The 7,860-nt window shown below is 41.9% G+C and overlaps 1 protein-coding gene across 3 annotated transcripts in view; it reads right to left on the bottom strand.

Moving 5' to 3' along the window:
* The window catches only part of LOC102677656 (monocarboxylate transporter 2-like), a 50,265-nt gene that overhangs the window by 17,277 nt on the left and 25,128 nt on the right, over nt 1–7,860 (bottom strand). The window contains exon 1 of one of the 3 annotated variants that reach the window (XM_006612824.2): nt 6,502–6,927. The exons of the other annotated variants lie outside the window; for them this stretch is intronic. The gene's annotated coding sequence lies outside the window, so the exon portion shown is untranslated. Of the gene's footprint in view, nt 1–6,501; nt 6,928–7,860 lie in introns of those variants that run through there. 3 annotated transcript variants of the gene reach the window in all.

Below are 7,860 nucleotides of genomic sequence, written 5' to 3'. Positions count from 1 at the left end.
TTTTTTTTTTTTTTTTTTTTTTTTTTTTTTTTTTTTTTTTCTATCTCAGTTTTTTTCTCGCCATCGTTTCAATCCAGTTTTATTCTCGTTCGAGAATGTAAATCAACGATGTAATTCCCGGGAAACAAACTCGATTTCTGCGCTTTACAAATCTATAGGGCTTCAATTGCGAAGAGAAGCAAGATATTTTAACTGTGATTTTGCGATCGTGAAATCTTGGTTTCAAGATTGGATTCGGGTTAATTAAGTAGCTTCAGTGAAAGATCAAAATTTGAAGAATTTAATATTGATTTCTTATATTCTCTTTTTCGAATAATATATTTTCTCCTTTCACACTTTCATTTCTCCCAACGATAACCATTTCGAGTTCTTCTCTGAAAAGCATCACGCTTCGTTTAACGAAGGTAGCTTGCGAATATATAATCGGAAGAAGTCTGGGAGGTGTACTTATAATTAGTTTAAAATCAATTACACGGTCGCAGTTGGCGCAATTGTCATTAGATCGGGTTCCAATTAAAGATCCAATAATAATATGCTCACATTTGCGAGATTCTAGAGACGATTGCAACGAAGGAGAATTGCGATACAGAGATGAAAGAACGAGAGCGGGAAAGTGGGCGAATGTTCTTATGACTGGGGAAAAAAGAAAGAATTCGAGCGAAGTCTGCAAATCGTCGAAATTTGAAGGATTTATGAATGCTTTCTATAAATGGACGCATCTGGACAGGATGTCTCGAGTGACAGGATGTAACTTTATATTTCTTTTTACGACGCCATAGTAGAATTTTATTTCCATATGTCAGTTACTGATTTTCTTCGCTAAATATTCTTTCGATTGCTGAACAATACTTCCATAAACTTATTATTTTTTTTTTTTTTTGCAATTCTTTAAAACATGTTCAATATTTTTTATTCGATTATCCGTTTAATTATAATAAAATTCCGCGACAAGAAATATCTTTTAGTAAAATAATAGAACAACAAATCTTTCGCTAAGTTTCTTGTTGTTCGTTTACCCAAGCATCTCGAATATTTCCCTCGTTTCGAGGCAAATTTCAAATAATCGCGACGTCTCGCGTTTCAACAGGCATTTCCAACGTTTCTCTCCGCCGGTGTAGCGCATTTCTTCGCACTTCGAACGCCAATTTTTCTCGTCATCTTCACGTTCCCCGTTCCCCGATAAATCTGCCTCCCTTTCTTTTTTCCCTCCAAACGACTCCACTGTTCCATCACAGCCTCGATTCTCCAACAGTCTCGTCCCTGATATTTTTGCGCCGCCCGTATCTCTCATTATTTTATGGCGGCCAATTTGAGCCGCGAATATCGCGCGTGTGCATCGTCGTGCGCGTAACCGTTGACGAGGAAGGATCCGTAATGGCCCGTAAATTATATCTAACAAACTCGATTCCATCACACGGTTCACGGTCCTCCACGATATCTCGGTTGATGTTCACAGTTGTCAGTAACGTCGTCGCGATACACTGTGTCGTTACGATGTCAGAAATTATGCGCGGATGAAACGATCGTTTCGACCGTGAAAGTAGATCTGGACGAAAATATGTGTTAAACCGGTCGGGGAGGAAAGACTCGTTTGACTTTTCGATCTACTCTTGAATCGAACGTAACATTTCTTTCAAAGATTTTTAGATTACGTTATTTTTTCTGTCCAATATAAAAATAATAAAAAAATATGCAAACGTAATTAATACTTTATACTTTTTTTAAATATGTATTATCAATCATCTTCGTTCAATAAAATTTCACGAAAATATTCGTCATAAAGGACATATGATTCGTGGTAGTATTATTAAAAGTTCTATTATTAAATACAAAATCAATACAAAACAATGTAAATAAATAATAGCCATCTCAAAGTAATAAGTTTTCATTATAAAACCTATCCAATCGTTTTCCAATCTTCGCTCGTCCCAGCGCTTCTTACCTTCAAGTTTCTCTATCAAATTCGCCCCGAGATAAGGAGACGCAATTATTGCAACTCTTTCCTTCTTCTTCTTATCTTATCTACCAAACCTTATCCACCATTTTATAGTACCACTTCTCCACCGAGACCTAGAAAAGCAATTTCGCTTTTTCTCTCCTTCGCCTCGTATCGTATCGTTCGCAACCAGTGCGACGGAAGGGCAATATTGCGAGACGGATCTGTGCAAGAAGCGAGCAAAAATTCGCGAAGGGAGAGGAGGAGGATGGATCCTCGGCCAAGAAGAGATCGAAGAAATTCCCGATTGTCAACGTCCTTGGTCGAAGAGGATGCCAGAATCCTCTTAGCTCGGATTCCCTTTTCTCTCCGTGAAGCCTCTGCTCCCTCCCACCTTTTCTTTATCTACACTGTTACAATAATCCTCGCCCCCTCCTCCAACTCCTCACGAGGCGTTTGAACCTTGAAACAGCTCGACTTCCTTAACAAGCGGGAATTTTCAAGGAATTTTCAACGGGAAGGAGGCCGAAAAATAGCGAATCTCTCTGGCGGTGTTTCGCGGTAGGGGGCGGTCTCAGAGAAATTTTATCGCCCTCTTCTCATCTTTCCGCCTTGCTTATTTATTTCGTTTCGTTCTTGGCGGCATTTGTTTCCTCCTCGTGAGAATTTCAGCAACGCGTGTTATCGAAAACGAGGATTTTTAATCGAGAAAGAGAGAGAGAGAAAAAGAGAGATAGAATTTAAGAGAAATTTTCAATCTGATATCTGAATTTTAATTCGAATTGAAAGAAAGAACTTATTTTGGAGTTCTAATGTCGAGTATCATATCAGATTATGAATTATCTAAAATGAAAATGCTAATACTTTTTGTATAGATTGTAAGTTCTTAAAATTTGTTTGTTCTCAAAGTTTCACCTCGTCATTAAAACATTCTTTCTTAATGCTCATCTCCATGATACATTTGTACCTGTCACTCAACTTCTGACGCATTTCCTCTAACTTTCTAAATAACTGCTCGAAAAACTCTCTCTCTTCAATGATATTTACGATTATGATTTGAATGAGATCGTTTAGACAGTATTTCACTTTTAGAGATTATGATTATTCGATAGAATTTTTTTCGTAAAAAAAGAAAACAAGGATGAATTCGTATAATAATCTACTTGCACTCTAAGAAAAAGAATTTGAACTATTATAATAATAATTCGATTATTCAATGAAAAAAGAGAAATCTATCAGAATCAAAGACGAATGAAGTTTCCATGGATTCGGTAATTAATCGAATTCGCGATGGAAGTTTTTCTTATAATCTGATCTCGCCCATCTAAAGCCATATATTTGTTCCGTATGTGGTTAATACTTCGACAAAGAATGCGACAGCCTCGTTAAACCCCGTGTCGTGTATTTAGTTGCGTGCTCTTTTTCCAAACTAGTTCTCGTTACGTGGAATTCGGCGACAGTTTCGAATACGAACTCGAAAGATTTTCGTTCCATCGAATCGATCTACCCATTTGATCGATAGTTTTAGAACGCGTGTGGGAGGCGATCTGTCTTCCGGCGTCGTGAAAGTTCTCGACACGGCCGATATGATGGAATAATAATGCCATAAATTAATTTAGCTATGAATAGGAAATCGTGCGAATCCAGTCAATGAATACTTGAATCGACATTATAGCGATTCAAATTAATTCATTTAAGATATTATGCGTTATTGTAACGCATACAATAGTTTTTGAATTTGCCTCGTGTCGAAGAGAAAGAATACTAGCATTCCCAAAATTTCCATATTTTTCTATCGTTCCAAATTCTAATTATCTATATATAGCTTATATAATGAATTATTTTATGTATATTTTACGTATTTTACGTATAAATACGTCAATAACATATCGACTATTAGCCTCCGTTTTCACAATGAGATCGCGTGGAGGATAATTGAAAATAGAGAGCACCGTGAAAATCATAATTCGTATTATCTATCTCTCATTTAATTTTCTACATAACGAATGGATCTATCTTTCACGAACAAAAAGTCGATAACCGATCGAATCGACTTACCTATCATCGATTTCTGCTCACAATCGTTCTATAACGTTTTAGTCCGTTTTATCCACGAACTTGATACTCGAATAGAGATAATTGAGTCTTTTATACAGTTGTTCTCACGCGTCCATGCTTTCTCAAACTGGATCAACCTTCTATCGTGACGTCACTTTTAGACAATAAATCTTTGAATCGTTTCACTGGAGGATGATGCAGAGAGAGAGGATGACTCGCGAATAATCGTTGCCAGATCCACGAATGAATAAATATTACGAATAAGAATTTCACGTGAAAAATCGACGTTCGAATCGACGAAGAAGAGAATAAAGATCCGATCAAATTATTCGCAACGAAATTCTCTCTCGATTTAAATTGTTATCATTGTTATCGATCCAGCATGTTTTCGTTCCATGTTGTGATTGATATAATGATAAAACGAATACTCTGAGAATTGCTGTCAACGATTTTGAATGAAGGAAGAGCATAGGAGGCGAAGTGTTGCCTCTCGTTTCATTCCTGTCCGCTTTACGATAATTGAATAGCCGACTGCTTTCCAATTCGGTTTAGCTCCTACTGTTTCGATAAGGGAACGGCCTGCTTCCGTTCCGAGAGATAACTGGGCCACGTGTGAGAAACGCTGCAGGGACAACGCCGCCATCTCCTTAGAATTGCGAATATTTTCTAAGGATTATTAGACCGACCGGCACCATCCTTGCTTTGTATAGATTTTCCCAGCGGTTGCGTCGAGACGTCGTTTACGACGCCTCTAAATTATATTGGGAAATTTCTGTACATCGATACAACTGGAATATACTCAAACACGAATCTAATCGATAACAAACGTTACCTGTAATTAATTAATCAACAATAATCACGATTATTTTTATTTTTCATTGTAAGATCCATTTGGAGATTCGAATTTCTTGTAATCGAATGATGATAAATTAAATAGATCTTATAATTAATAAAATAAGGAGTTCATATTGTAAAACTCCATATTCTATTAATTATTAATTTTCGAAATTTTGTTGACTTTGATTTATATTAAAAAGAGTAATTAGTCACATTTGCTCATTACACTTTTATATTTTTAAAATTTTTTCATACCGTGTAAAACTAATACGATCAAAGTATTTTTTTCAAATGGATCGTGTTAATCTATCCTTTCTCACAATTTCAAATTATTTTAGAATGGAAACGTATATTTGAAAGTAAGAAAGTTTCTTTGAGCGAACGTTGTATCGAAACCCACGAATTTTACAAAAATGATATAACTATCATCTTTTCCACTTACAGAACAAGAATACAAAATTCCTGTCGAACCAATCGTTCCCCCATAAACCGCGACTATTCCACGCCAACTGCACAAAAACGCAAACTTAGGACACTCAGAAATGATCCCACAGCGGCGCAAACTACCCGCTGTTATAACGGCTATACTGGCCGTGATAACTCATCCGAGGCTCGTGAAGTTTACCAGCGACAAGGGTGGAACGCTTGCCAAGTGGCGCTTCCACCCTTCCGCCCTTTCCTCCGTAACCGCGAGAACTTTCCCCGCGGGGGAGGAGAAGGTGTCGCGTATAATTAGCGCGATTCGTATCTCGTTTATTGGGCGGCAGATGTAAGAGTATTGGAAAACACCCGCGTCGGATCTGGCCCTCCGCCAGAGAGATGGTATCCGCGACGAAACGAGGGAAACAAGCGGACAAAGCGAACGAGCACGTGAAAGATGCGTTTCGCGATTTCAGCCTCGATTTCACGCTGCTTTCCAGTTGACGCTCTTTAATTTCACCGACCAATTCCCACGATTCCAAAGGAAATTCCTGTATTCCCAATTCAGCTCGAACCGTTTCCCGCCCTTTCACGAGATGTTTCGTCGAAGAGAAACTGGACTCGGGCGTGGGACAAGTTTTATCGACGATCTAAATTTAAACTCCTCGTTTTTTCTTTCTTTTTTTTTACGAATTCCTTTCTGTTGATTCTAATGTATGTTTCGAAAGTATGCTAGAAATTTGTGATTTCCAATCAAATGCGAATAATTGAATCGAGAGACTTATGTATCCAATTTTTTGAAGAAATTTTTCTTCCTTTTTCAACAAGCATTTCTAATGATCAGGGATTATGCACCTGCGAGGAAAATCAATGTTAGTCGAGTGGTCGATCGATTCGTTACGCAAACGCGGTTGATCAAATTCGACGAGCGGAGGATTATGTATTTGATACTTGTCGATAGATACTCGTATATCGTTCCGTGTTAACACGAGGCGGTGATACGTATCGTATCGTGTTTGAATAGTAACAGAACCCCTGTTTAAAACACGTGCACGACGGTACACGTGTTACCAGAGTATTCAATTTGTAAATACGATTTGCGTGACAACCGATTTCTCGATTTCTCCGGTAACACGATACGATATCCGAGCGTCGATATCCGTCGAGCACGATCGGATTGTGACCACCTATAAATAAAATAATTTCGAAGGGAATCGAGTGGAACTTGAGAAACTTCCTGCGCGACTAACCTGTCTCCAAGTAAACGCGTTGCCCAAACTTGTCAGCCACCTGCCGCAACAAGATCCCGCTGGATCCGTGCACACCGTGGGACAGCATCTGTACCAACATCCCTACGAGCAGCACCACCCATCCCCATCCACCCTCCGGATAATAATGTTGCTTCAACGTGTGCAGTTGCCTGAGATCGGCCGCCAATTGTTGTTTGGAATTGTGGGGATGGCCGGCGGCAGGAGGCGATTGCTCGTTGCCGCTGCACGCGACGCCGCTGTCGTGCACGGACAATCGCGGCAAAGATCTGCTGCGACACAGCAACGGGGGAACTGGGCTCTCCTCCTGCTTCCTTCCGGATTCCCTTCCATTCGCGTCTCTCCCTCGTCTCTCCTCGTCTCGGCTCCATCCCTCGCACTCCGCCACCCCGCAACACTTACGCGGATAACTCTTCTTCTCGTAGGTGCGCCGCGGAGGGGGCTCTCCGCGATTTTCGCCCGTCTGGGCGACCCAATGTTTCCCAACTTTGGCGCGGACGGGGGTGGGGTCCTGGCTGGAGCAGCGGGGGTGGGGGGGCGCGGCGCGGGGGGAGCGGGGCCCCCCCCCGGCTGCGTTCCGGATCCCCGCCCATCCGGGGCTCCCCTCGTCTCTCCGCGTCTCGGCTCCAGCCCGCGCGCTCCGCCACCCCGCAACACGTACGCGGATAACTCTTCTTCTCGTAGGTGCGCCGCGGAGGGGGCTCTCCGCGATTTTCGCCCGTCTGGGCGACCCAATGTTTCCCAACTTTGTCGCGGACGGGAGTCGCGTCCACGCTCGAGGATCGAGATTCGCCGAGACGAGGGCCGCCCGTCTTCCGAGATCCAAGATCCACGCAAGAATCGGCGAGTTTACGAGGCGGTTCCACTGCTCGAGAGGCGTTTCCGCAGCTCGATACTATCGCTGCGTCGACGACGATCAGATTCGCATGATTTTCCGATCTGCATCGCGGCGAAAGTTCGCGTCGTTGCTTGTTAGTAGTGCCAACTAGCTTATAGATCACCTTGGCGGAGATCGATGATCCTCGCTTGCTTTCCGCTTTCCTCCGTGTTTTCGCTCTCCTCGCTTTCTTAATCTGCCTGGTGTCGTCGCAATCGACGCTCGCCCGCTTTTCATCGGTCGAACACTCGTATGCGTCATCCTTTTGCCGGAAACTTTTCGCCTCCTTGATCCCCGCGTGGAAACTTTTCAGTCTGTCGGCCGGCTCCCGGCTGATGTTACTATTCTTGCTCGTCTTATCTCGAACGGGGGGGAGCGATTTGTTCTTGGAAGTTTCGTCGGCCGTCGAATTTCGTCCTTGAATTTCGCCGACCACCGCCAACCTTCCCGTTCCCGGCTTATTC

The sequence above is a fragment of the Apis dorsata genome, unplaced genomic scaffold (genome assembly GCF_000469605.1).
Source record: "Apis dorsata unplaced genomic scaffold, Apis dorsata 1.3 scaffold_127, whole genome shotgun sequence".
Taxonomy (NCBI): Eukaryota; Metazoa; Arthropoda; class Insecta; order Hymenoptera; family Apidae; genus Apis; species Apis dorsata.
The sequence above is the reverse complement of the archived record's forward strand: the minus strand, read 5'-3'. Positions and strand labels throughout refer to the sequence as shown.